The following is a 12,136-nucleotide window of genomic DNA, read 5'->3' as shown; positions in this document are numbered from 1 at the left end:
CCTTTTTTATCTGTCAATATAATAGGTGAAAATAATATATTTTTAATTTATGATATTTCTATTATGTGTGAAGTTGAATTGCTTTATATATGCTTAAGAACCTTTTGGATTTCCTTCTATGTGAACTATCTGTTCATGATCTTTTCTCACTTCATGGTTGATCTTTTTTTAAATCCATTTATAGGTACTCTTCTCATATCAAGGAAGTTAGCCTTTTGTCTGTAATACAAATTGCAAATATTTTTCTCAGTTCCTGAATTATCACCATGCTATTTTTGTTGACTGTTTCTTTCCTTTATATATGTTTTATTGTCCTCAACCAAATGGTATAGTCCATCCATGAAAGAAAGAACATTTCTTTTGAGTATCACCAGGAGAGTGCTTTTCAGATCCTCTAGCTTCATATACCATCAAACTTTAGAAGAGGGGACACAGCTTTTGGTGGGGAGGTGGTCAAATGTGTGCATGAATGATCACTGGGGCACCAACTTGGGTCGTCTCTCCAAACTCATTTCACGTGGTCACAGCAAGTACAACCAACTTCTAACACAACAATTTCTGAACAGGGTTGGAGACAGCTGCTAGATGAACCTGTTTCCTGTTGTCTGGGTGGGTACAGGGGAAACTCCGTAGCTGCTGGTGACACATTTTCCATTAAGAGGACTAGGAAGGGGTCCTCTGCAGCCAGAGCAGAAATGAAGCAAATGCACAGTGAGGACCAGAGAGGAGAGGAAGTGTATCATGCTGGCACTGGAGTCCCTGAGTCACAACCTTTGGATTCCATTACACACTCCTGCGTCTTCACAATAAATTTCTCCTCTTGCTTATATGGGTTAGATGGATTTCTATGACTTACAGCCAAAATTAGCCTACTTACCACCACTACCATCTACTCCTATCATTTCCTAAAGGGACATTTTAACACCAAAACCTCAGGAAGAACAGAATCTCACACTTAAAAAGAAAAGGAATATTTACTTAATAATAACAATGTGTCTGGGACAGGTCTAAGTCCTTGAAATATAATGTTAAACAAAGAGATAAAATCACTCTTTTCTCATGGGACTTACACTCTGGTGAAAACATACAGACAATAAATATCAGTTGTAACAAATGGTTTGCAAAAAATTAGAAGGCAATGGGGTAGTGGGAGGTGAGGACAGTGTTACTGTGAAATGGTAGTTAGATAGTACTGCTGGTCTGAAAAGGTAGTATTTGAATGGAAACCTGAAATGATGAAAAGAAGGCAGTCATGTAAGGCTTTAGGAAGAAAACCTCGGCAGAAGGAACAGTACTAAGTCAAAAACAAGCCATGACATTTCTGAGGAACATAAAAAAAAGGGCAGTGCAGATGGAATGTAGTGAACCAGGGGGTGTGAGGGAACTGGCAAAGAAGTAACAGATGTAAGAGGAATTAAGTGTACAGTGGTAAAGTATAAAGTAATGTTTACATCATGTATAGAAACTGGTAGGCAGTGGAAAGTATCTGAAAAAACTTGAGCATTATTAAAAACTCACTATATTATATTATACCACTGCCTCATATTGGTGATGACTTTAACCTACAGGCCTGTAGAAATTCTCATCCTCGAGTATCTGACACAATCCTGAGGTTAGCCAGGAATGAACATTTCCTAAACAGCTCTTCTCATACACTATGATTTTTTTTAAAAAGAAAGTTAGGACAACAGCAAAGCCACCTGAAAGGAAGTAAGAAGAACAATCTAGGATAACAGGATGATAGGAACTACTCTAAATTCTATCCGGTTTATTATACTTGTAATGAATCTGCTATGATCAAGACTGTACAAAGGCCTTAAGGAAGAACATAAACACATAAACTCTAAGCTCTTGTAAACATAACATCCTTTGTTAACTGAGTTCACTGTCATTAAATTCAACATTAACATGGTTAAATACTGTCAGATGAGAAAAAGTGAAAAACCAGACTTCTGACTTTAGAACAGCCACAGCTTAGTGGCTAAAAAAGTTGTGTTTTAATCTTACCCCTATTACTATGGTAAAAAAAGAACTCCCCTGGGTGGTGAAATTAAGTGCAAGGGATGCTTCAACATCTCTCCTCTGAAAGCTTTTTCAAAGGAGACATATCTGTTCAAAGAGCTTTGGATATAGTACACCTCGCAGAAGAGTGAGGCTCTCTACAGATCTTTCCAGACAACCAATATCTGTGTACACTAAGCAAGTGATTAAACCTGCATTGCTTCTGACATTATCATCAGTAAAGTCAGATCTTTGAAAGCTGTAACATATTCATGAATCTCATCTTTCACTATGTTAGATATTTAGTTAGCCCACTTAACAGTAGACCAAAAAGTAGACTGTTAATAACACAATCTATAAAAGGGAGGTACTTTGTGAGTGTGATGGGAGCTACAGAAATAAGAGTCATTACACACCTTGATCCAGACTTCATTCTGAGTGCATCCTCCCCAACACATTTCCAGCAGTTTGGCAAAGTGCCCAGGGATGCTTAGCAGCCAGTGCACGTGAGGGAAGGATAAGGTCCACCTAAATTGTAAGGTCTCCCCCCAGTGGCCACACAAAAATAGCAGAGAGAGTAGGGAAATCATTGCAGCTCCGGTGAGACTGACCAAAAATACTCTAAACAGAACCTAGTCCCTACAATGGAGAAATACCATGGCCGTAAGGAGATCTTTTACACTTGTCTTGCTCTTAACGACATTCATAAATGTGAAGACTATTTTTGGAAGAAAAGAAGCTACAAGTAAAACAAAAGTAGCATAATTTTTCAGGGAATAACTTAACGATATCCTCAAACAGTCCAGTCTTGTTTTCATCTAATGGGCAAGGTGTCCTGAAATAAATACCAACACATCTCTTGCAAGTTAACTATATCCACCTGAAGTAGAGTTCTGATACAAATTTAGTCACCAAATGAATCACTGTGGAAAAGAAAATTATCTTCAAAAAAAAAAAAATTATCTTCAGTAGTATATACCTAAGGTCTAATTTACAAAATACTACTTTTCAAAATCACCTAAAACTAGGTAAGTTATAATAAAGTAAGCAATGTCAAAAGTACAAATGGTTCCTCTTGCCTTTAATATTTATTTTCTTGGTGTTTTTTATAATTAGATAACCTTTGACCAGGACTATCTCTGTACTATTTGCAACTTTCAGCAATAATTTGCTGATATTACTTTTAACGAAGCTTGGATGTCAAAAAATGTGGAAGTCATTTAATTAAAATTTTGGTTGTCTTCTGCTAACCATCTGTTATCCACTGATGAAGTACATAAATAAACTTCAATAAATAAACAATTTCAATTTTAAAAAAAGCTTTTCAATAAGTAACATATACAGACAGGGTCTCATAATTATGATTTTCTTGGTTATCCCAAACTAAAAACAGAGGGAGAGGGGAGAGACAGCAGCAGGCTGTGTAGTCTTCTGGAAGAGTTTCAGCCTGAAATAGAGAGAGAAGGAAAGAAAGGAAGGCAGAACAGAAGAGGAAACTGCTCCCTTGAATGTTCAAGAAAAATGTGATTCATTTTTTAAAAATCCAACAGTTGGCCTGGAGAACAGCATAAAATGATTCTGCCTTACATAGAGCCTACCAGAGTCACTTAAGCACCTTAATTTTTCCAGTGTTTATTGAATCCAGAATGTTAAAAAAATCATTTTGAAATTCTAAGTGGAAAAGGTATTAAGGTGGTATTAGTTAGAAAAGGACACACATACACATACCCTGAATGTTTTTTCCTGTTTAGTGTGCAATCTCACAGAGCGATTAAAAGTATTACCATTTGTATATTATGTAATCCTAGTCTAAATTAAACATGAACCTTAAAAAGTAACACATTGTGCAAACATATATTTAAACATGGGTTTAAGTGTATGATAATTTCAGATACAAATGACCTCAAAGTGACACAACCAATAAAAGTTCTTTGTAAGGACTCTGAAGGTGACTATAATCAGGCCTGGTGAGGTCTGCTCTCATACCCATGCACCGCAACGATCTCCGCATTGATAACAGTGTGTTACCTCGTCTAATATATTCGATATACGTAAGTTTCCAAACGACCATTTGAAAGATTTCATGGGAAGAAATGGCTGCTAAATCATACTCCAATTGAAGACCATTTTAACGCACCTCAAATGTTCCAAGTCACATTACAAGAAGACCAATTCGGGAAGTAGAGAGTAAAATTCCAACAATCCCCAAAGGCGTAGGAAAGGGTAAATCGTGGCTAACTTGCCCTTAACAGGCTGTTTGTAAGTAATGCAGACAATTTCCTACGCTTCCCCATCAGCCTTCATTTCCCTTCCTCGCCTGCCCCCTACTCTCCCCCACCCCCATTTACACAAACGATGCTCCAGCTGATGGAAGTTTAAAGGATGATGGAAGCTCAGGAGCTGGTGAGATTGAGACTAAACTCCCAATAAAGTGTTAAAAAGTCCTGCACAAAAACGTCCACCAACCAATCCACAAGCTGTCATCAAACAGGCCGTAAGAGCCCTCAACCTACTCCCTCCTGCCCCGTCACCAAGGGCGGGGGTGTGGCGGGAGAAGCCCCCGGCACCTTTCTGGCGTAACCAGGATCGGAAAGCACCGCCTCGGCAACGAACGCCCCCGGAACAGCGTGTGCTCGGCCCACAACCACTTTAGCCAAAAAACTGGAGTCTCGTGCCCGGGAAGTAACAGCAGTAGTTGCATAAAGCCTTCTCACCAAGAATTCGGAGCCAAGGAGCAAGCCAAGAGCCTGCGGAATCGCCCCCACTCGGAACTGACCCCGACAGTGGCCGCCCCGGCACGGTTCCCCATTCGAGACTTCACGCCGCAGAAGGGTGCCGGCCTCTGCGCCCCCAGCCCCCGCCCCGCCCAGACTGGGCCGAGCAGGGCAGAGCGTGGGTAGAGCCGGCCCGGCAGCCGGCAGCATGGGCCAGACACGTTGTCGCGCTGCACCCCCGCCGGCCGCCCGCAGCCCAGGAGCCAAGGGCCCGACGAAGGCGCCCGTCCCTCGTGGCCGGCCAGGGGCGCCTGGTCGCCCTCCCTGCCTCCAGCCCCCACTGGTGGGACCCCAGGTGTGGAGGGGGCGGGGCGGGCCCAGGTCCCCGCGTGGCGCGTGGTGAGCAGCAACAGGGCGCCGCCCCGCCCGACCCCAGCTCTCGCTAGACCGTTACCCAAGCGATGTGGGACCCCGGGCAACTCACCGACTCGCACCTCCGCCGCCTCCGCGCCGCTGCTGCCGCCGCCGCTGCCGCCGCCGCTCCACTCCCCTCCGCCCGCTGCTGCTGTTCTCTGTCAGCCGCAGGCGCCGCGAAGCAGCCCCATCTACAAACTCGGGGCTCAGAGTTCGGAACTGGAAATGTGACTCTCACTCCCCTTCGCCTCCTTCCCCCTCCGTCCCTTGCCCGCTCCGCACGCCACCTCAGCTCCGGCTCCCGCCGCCGGCACCGCCGCTGTCGCCGCCACGCGCGCTCCGCCAGCTTCTCCTCAGCCTCCCTCCTCCTACTCCCGCCGTCGCTGCCGCCGGGGCGCGCTCCCCGGCCTCGCGCGTGCGCCGGACGTCCGGGAGCGCGCTCAGGCGCGAGGCGAGGCGGTGCCACCGCCTCCGGGAAGCCGGGCCCCGCCCCTCCGGCCGTAGCGCCGCAGCCAGGTGGAGCCCCCCTCTGAGCGCCCCCAACGCCGCAGGGGGCCTGACTGTGCCGCCTGAGCCCGGCGGCCTTTCCCTAGTCACCGCCCCCCCCCCGCCCTCGCCAGCCGCTCCGCTGGGGGTTCACTCAGAACCCCCATCTCTGCCGGGTGTTCCAGGCCGAAATTGCCGCTGTCATTCAGCATTTACTGATGGACAAGATACTCCAGGGGGCCTGAAAGAGACTCCTTCTTGCTCTTTCCAAGAGTTTACATTCAAAGAACCCAGTCATGGGGCACAAAGGACGAACAGACCTGGAAGGGAACCCTCTGAAAAATCTCTTCCCTCCCCCTTCACACACACTCCTGGTTCTGATGTGAATTTGGCAGTTCCTACCACGCGCTGGCGGTGTCCTTCACAAATTTTCTCCTAAAGCCCAACAGGGGAGTGTGATTCACAACCAAGGAAATGGACGGACACTGGCTCCTTTCAAAGCCCCGAGGCCCCGTGGAACTCCCAGACTCTGCTTTGCAGGACACTCCCAGGACGCCGCTTGCTCAGCTCCTCCCCGAACACCGGATCTCCCCAGAACTCAGAAGGGTGGGGGGCTGCACCTTGACTCTGCCCAGAGAAGGGTGAACCGTGAGTGTCTGATCTGCAGATGACACAGTTTGACAAGAGCGCAGATTTGATTTTTCAGCCGAAAGGAACTGAGCGATGCAGTGCAGCAGAGTCCCTGGTCAGAAGGTGCAGCCAGGCGATCAGAGAACTTCAATTCCCTTAACATCCCCCTAATCCCGAAAGATCCCTGAACCCTCAGACTTGTGATGGGGGCTTTCGAGAAAGCTGTTTCTTCCTAAAATTGATGAAACTATGAGGATGTTATTTAAATTTTACAAAGTGTTTGCTGCAGCCTTTTTAACCCATAATTGTCTGAAGAGCAAGAAAAACTTGAGAGGGAAGTTAGGTCAGGTGACCTCCAGTATGCAGCCTTCCCTAGCTCCTCTTGAGCATGTGGCACTGTCCTGCATGTGCCAGGCATTTGATAAATGTCTGCAGAATGAGTGAATGCATCAGGACCCGCTGGATTCAGTGATGGCATTACAAGCTGCATTGCACCCCCCCCCCCAGTGTGGTAGGCATGGAAGGGAGGGAGTTGACACTATAGATGAGGTGCATTAAGAAGGCCCAGCCCCTGAAACAGTGATTTTTTTTTTCTCCTTACTTCATCCAACTATCAAAGATTAATTTACTTTTCCTTAGGATCATTAATTTTGCAAACCAACATTCGGGGGGGGGGGTTGTAGCATATTAACTCAGAAACTTCTTTTCTGAAACAGCAAACCTGGGGAAGGAAAATTGGGAGCATTTAAGAGGACCTGGATGTCCTAAAACAGGGGTGTCAAACTCATTTTCATGGGGGGCCACATCAACCTTGTGGTTGCCTTCAAAGGGTCTTCAATTTTAGGACTGCATAAATGTAACTACTAGTTAACTAAGGGCAAGGATCTTGGTGCTGCCACCGGGTAGAAACAAGGTGCCCAGCCCGATAAAACAAGATGGAGGGCTGGATTCAGCCTGTGGGTCTGGTGTTTGCCACCTGTGTTCTAAGGGATACGCTGAGTAACTCTGGGCCTCTGTTGCAGCCCCTCTCTGTAGTCAGACCAGCAGGATGAAATGAAGTAGGATGGCTTGTGTGCTTGAGGCGAAGCGAGGCGGAGTGGAAGAAAGAGGTTTCTTCTCAGAGAGTCAGCACACCTTTCAGGTCTTCCTTTTCCTCCTCGCTTTCCAGGCCCATTTGCTTCCCACACTATACACAGGAGCTCATTGCTGTTGAACCCTACCCAGGCCTGTGAACTTGCTTTCTCTCTCCCTCTGACCCCAAACCTCATCACACTCCCTCCTACTCAGCTAGAGCCCTGAGCAACTTCGGTGCGGGGGCAGAGGGAGAAGGAGGGGTGTCCCTTCAGGGTGCGCTCCTTTAATTTTCTCAAGGGTCTTCTGAAAATAGTGTCCCCATCTCTTACTCCACCCCTAACCACAACATAGACCTCTTTGAACTTACGGCTAGGAGCAGCCCTGCCGGCTCCCTTATCCCCTTCACCCCAGGGATGCAGCACTGGGGCGCAGGAATATAGGAACAATGGTCTTTCATTTACAGCTCCATGTCTGTTCTCTAAAAAAATGACAGCGGTTATTTGTTGGAAGGTTATCGTGGTTGTAAGGCCCATCCTCACCCCCAGGGCCAGAAAAAAATTATTTTGCTCCACAACTATCTGCAGTTGCTTCTCTTCAGGGTGCTCTTGCCAGTGAAGTTTCTCTTTCAGAGTCTATATTTTATCAAATATTCCTATATAGGTTATATTATGAAACATTACATTTTACAAATAATAGTGCCACTTGATGACATTCCACCTTTCCTCTAAACGTTAAAGATGGGACATGCCAGATTAAATTTAAAGTGATCTAACAGGTACATTGGGACTGTCATCATTGCTTGACAGCCCACCTTTCTGAGAGCTCACCACTTCTGAGACACCACCCATCCATCTCCCGTACCTGTAACAAAGTCTTCATTACAGGAGAGAGGAATGTTATGATTGAAAATGAAAGGGAATCCTTCTCTGTAGTGTCCTTAATGTTCTGACTTTGTATTTCCTTCAAGGTTATTCCTAGGGACCGTAATTTTAACCAGAGCCCAGTATCTCCTAATCATAACTCAATTTAAAGTCTGAATTTTGAGTCTTAATTCTGGAGCATCCATCATTGGCTTTATTTCTTCCTTCAAATATAAACAAAAGCTTATATACTTTTAATATGATTGTGTTCTCTCTTCTGACCTGTCTAGCTACCTCAGAAATAGAGCATTTTGCTAATAGTAAAAGCCCCAGTTTTTAGCAAAGCAAGTCCTACCTGCTCGTTTTCTGACTAATCCATCACAATAAGAGCAGTGATGGTTCTGGAATATAGCTTTATGAAAAATTACAACTGACATGCATCACAAAGTCCAACCAAGCTTTTCTGCAGGATACTTTATTTAGCTTCACCCCTTTTATCTCTGTTCACAATTTCCAGCCTCCTCTTTAACCTTTCTAATTCAAGTTTCTCTCTTGCTTGCTTGCAATTTGCTCTACACTTAGAACAGTGTCTTACTTTCACCTCATCCAGAGAGCTTTTAAAAACAAAAACCAAACCCATTGATGGCTGGGTCTCTCCTCTAGCTTTCATTATTCTGGGGTGCAGACTGGGCACCAGGGTGTTTTCAAAGCTCTCCAGATAATTCTAATATGCAGCCAAAGTTAAAAACTACTGAAATGGGTCATCTTCCAAACATTTTTACTAAGTCTTCTCAGAACCTTGAGGTGGCTCCAAATCACCTCAAGTAATCAAATTAAAATACCTAATCCTGTGCTTTAAGACTCTTTGCCAATTGACCAGAATGGTCCCCTTTCAAAACAGCTTAAATTTATCTCCTCCTAAAGCTTCTCCAGATTAGTCTCACCTGGCCGCCTGAAGACTGCTGCTCCCAGTTCCCTGCGCATTCCAACTGGCACTGGTTTACAAGCTCTCGAACCACAGCTGATCGTGTATATCATTGTTCTGATCTAGCTTCCAGGGTTGTCGGCCAGAGGCTCTTCTTGCAATCCGAATCTCTCTGAAGTACCACTAGGTCAACAGAATAAACAGAAATATCATTCTTCCCCGAACTTTCCCCCGTCTACATTCCCTGACACAGTGGCAGTTCATTGTCTTTATAACCACAATTACAGCCAACAGTTGTGAGAATTTATGTGTTCGGGGTTGTTCTTTTATTCCGTACAAGGGGAAAACTATGTCACTGTATCTATCTCCCTGACTCTCTCTACTACCATGCACTTACTTTAGGCCTGCAGTCTGGCTTTCCCACCCACCTCCGTACTGAAACTCCTCTTTGTGTCACAACTGACACTTTCATTTACCTGCTTGTTCATTCAGTCAGCCATTTATTAGCGGTAAGTGTTGGGAATAAAATAGTTAAAAATACCCATTTACCCCTACCTACTGGTGGAGAATAACAACCAATTAAACTATCCGTGATGAGTGCTCTGTCAGAAGTACTAAGCAGACATAGTCCAATAGTGGGGAGAGTCTTTGCTTAGTGTTCAAGCAATCCAACTTTCTCTTGCACTTGAGATTAACCCCCCCCCCCCCCCGCACCCTCACCTTTTAAATCTCCCTTTTCCTTCATCTTCCATGACGCTATACAACCCAGGAACAACTACTTCTCTGAGGATTCCTTCACCGTGCTCTTCACTGGTTGCATCAACTACCACTTTCAAAATAAAAATGCCCCACCAAGAATGAAAGAGATTTTTGAGGGAGCAAGTGGAGAAAGAGACCACTATTTCTCTCAAGGATCCCCTGGACCCTTAGGGCTCTATCTTCAGTGCTTCCACATCTGTATCTACAGTTCTACTCTCCCCCTGAGGCATGTTTTTAGCTTCCTGTTGAATATCTCCATCTGGATAAGTCATTCACAGCTCCAATGAACATTTCTCAAGTAAAACGTATTGCTTCCACCACCCTACTCCACTGTCTCCTGCAGTTTTCCCTTGCTCCTCCCTCTCTTCACCTTTCTACCCTCCTCCTAACAGAGGCAGCCTGCACCCAGGTCCCCTGGGGTTTGCTTTTCAAAGTCATGACAGTGGATTTTCCAAGAAATCGTCAATTTCCTTTGGCCCTACAGGAAGTTTCCTTGCCCAAATGCATGTGCACCTTCATGCCAAATGTCAGTCATGTCATCCCTGCCTCCTCATTGCCCGTGGGACTCCCTTCGCAAGGCCTCTCACAGTGACCTTTAAGGCTCCCCCATGTGTGGATATTATGCATCAGTCATATCTTGCACCTTTATACAGGGGTGGACAAAAGTAAGTTTATAGTGCACATATGCAAAACACAGAATTTATTCTTGTACTACTATTATTAATTATTGTACTATTTGTATTTAAGTACAAACCTACTTTTGCCCGCCCCATGTTTCTGCCCCTCTATTTTTGCAGGAATGCCTTCCCTCACCTCTGCTAGTCACAATCCAAGTTCTTATGCTCATCGCACATTCTTTTTGTCCATTAAACCTTTCCTGGGCCTCCCCAAACAGAAACCACCGCTTTCTTCCTATAGTCCATTTCTTATTCTGCTTCATGATAGTATCGTCTTCTTTTTTGAGTCTTTATGCTAACACTCTTTTCATCGCCATCACCACCTCCACCACCACTCCCAGCCCCATTCCCTCCCCGCTCACACCAATAAGAGTGCACGGTGCCGAGTGCAGGAGTGCCTGCAGAACCCGCCACAATACCACTCTCCGTACAGGCGTATTTGTTGGAACAGACAAAGTCGTTGGTTAGTGGACTTCTAAAATTAGAGAAAATTATGTAGGGGAAAAAATGTTGCTAATTAGAATTGAACTCTTGTTCTTGAATGTGCGAGCTACAGCTGAGAAGCTCTTACAAGGACAATCCTGTTTCAGGCAGAGACCCTGAATGAGCTGGCTGAGTTCATCCCATCAACAGGTGGCTTCTATACCTAATTAACCCTTTGGGATTCTCATTGAAAATTGGCTTCAGAAAGACATCTTGCCCATTTACATATAAGCTGAAAAAACCATAGCCCTTCTATGTACTCAGGTAACTGAAAGAAGATTTTAAAATATGTGAAAACAGAAAAATTATTTTTTAAAAATCCATGAATGTGTACAGTGTCGGGATGGTGCCCTGGGATCATTGGAGAGGCAGGGAAGCATGAAGTCCTACAGGGCAGAGGAGGCCCTTGGGAGGGGTTTTATGGCACTATAGTCAAAAAGTGTCTGAATAGTGATTAAGCACAAAAGTAAAGGATATAACTCTGAGTCTGAGGTTCTTCCATAAGACTAGAGAGTCATTATGAAGGTAAAACCAAGTCAAGAGGGTGCATATAGGCCCCTAAGCCATATTTTTTACATGAATGAATGGAAGATAGGATCAGGGACTGGGAACAGAGATGGAAGTAAAGGGGAGAAGGGGTGGTACCTATAGAGGATGGGCAGGGCAGACTGTTTGGGCTGTTAAAAGAATCTAAGAACCTCTTTCAGCCAAGATGGAGGTATAGGTAGACATACTGTGCCTCCTTGCACAACCAAAAGAAGGACAACAATAAGTTTAAAAACAAAAAACAACCAGAAGTGACAGAAAATCTAACTGTAAGGAAGTCTGATAACCAAGGAGTTAAAGAAGAAACACTCATCTAGACCTGTAGGAGGGGCAGAGCTGGGCAGCCCCAGGGAGAGGATGGCTGGTGGACCAGGTGAGGTGGTGGCTGGCAGGCAGGGCGGTCACACATTCACATGCAGGTAAACTGGGAGGAACACCTAGGAAACCAGACAGACCTCACATCCCTGGGTCCCAGCAAGGGGAAATAAGGCCTCAAACAACTGATTGAAAACACCTGTGGGGGTTGAGGTGGCAGCAGGAGAAACTCCCAGCCTCACAGGAGAGTTC

General features: G+C 45.2%; 1 protein-coding gene across 3 annotated transcripts in view; it reads right to left on the bottom strand.

Moving 5' to 3' along the window:
- Positions 1 to 5,284, bottom strand: part of PALS2 (protein associated with LIN7 2, MAGUK p55 family member) — a 108,476-nt gene extending 103,192 nt beyond the window's left edge. For all 3 annotated transcript variants that reach the window (XR_008391254.1, XM_053663611.1, XM_053663612.1), the window contains exon 1: positions 5,200 to 5,284. The gene's annotated coding sequence lies outside the window, so the exon portion shown is untranslated. The remainder of the gene's footprint in view (positions 1 to 5,199) is intronic.
- Positions 5,285 to 12,136: the final 6,852 nt, after the last annotated feature.

The sequence above is a fragment of the Artibeus jamaicensis genome, unplaced genomic scaffold, assembly GCF_021234435.1.
Source record: "Artibeus jamaicensis isolate MK-2021 breed Jamaican fruit bat unplaced genomic scaffold, CSHL_Jam_final contig_3230, whole genome shotgun sequence".
Lineage (NCBI taxonomy): Eukaryota > Metazoa > Chordata > Mammalia > Chiroptera > Phyllostomidae > Artibeus > Artibeus jamaicensis.
This window is presented reverse-complemented; position numbering and strand designations above follow the sequence as displayed.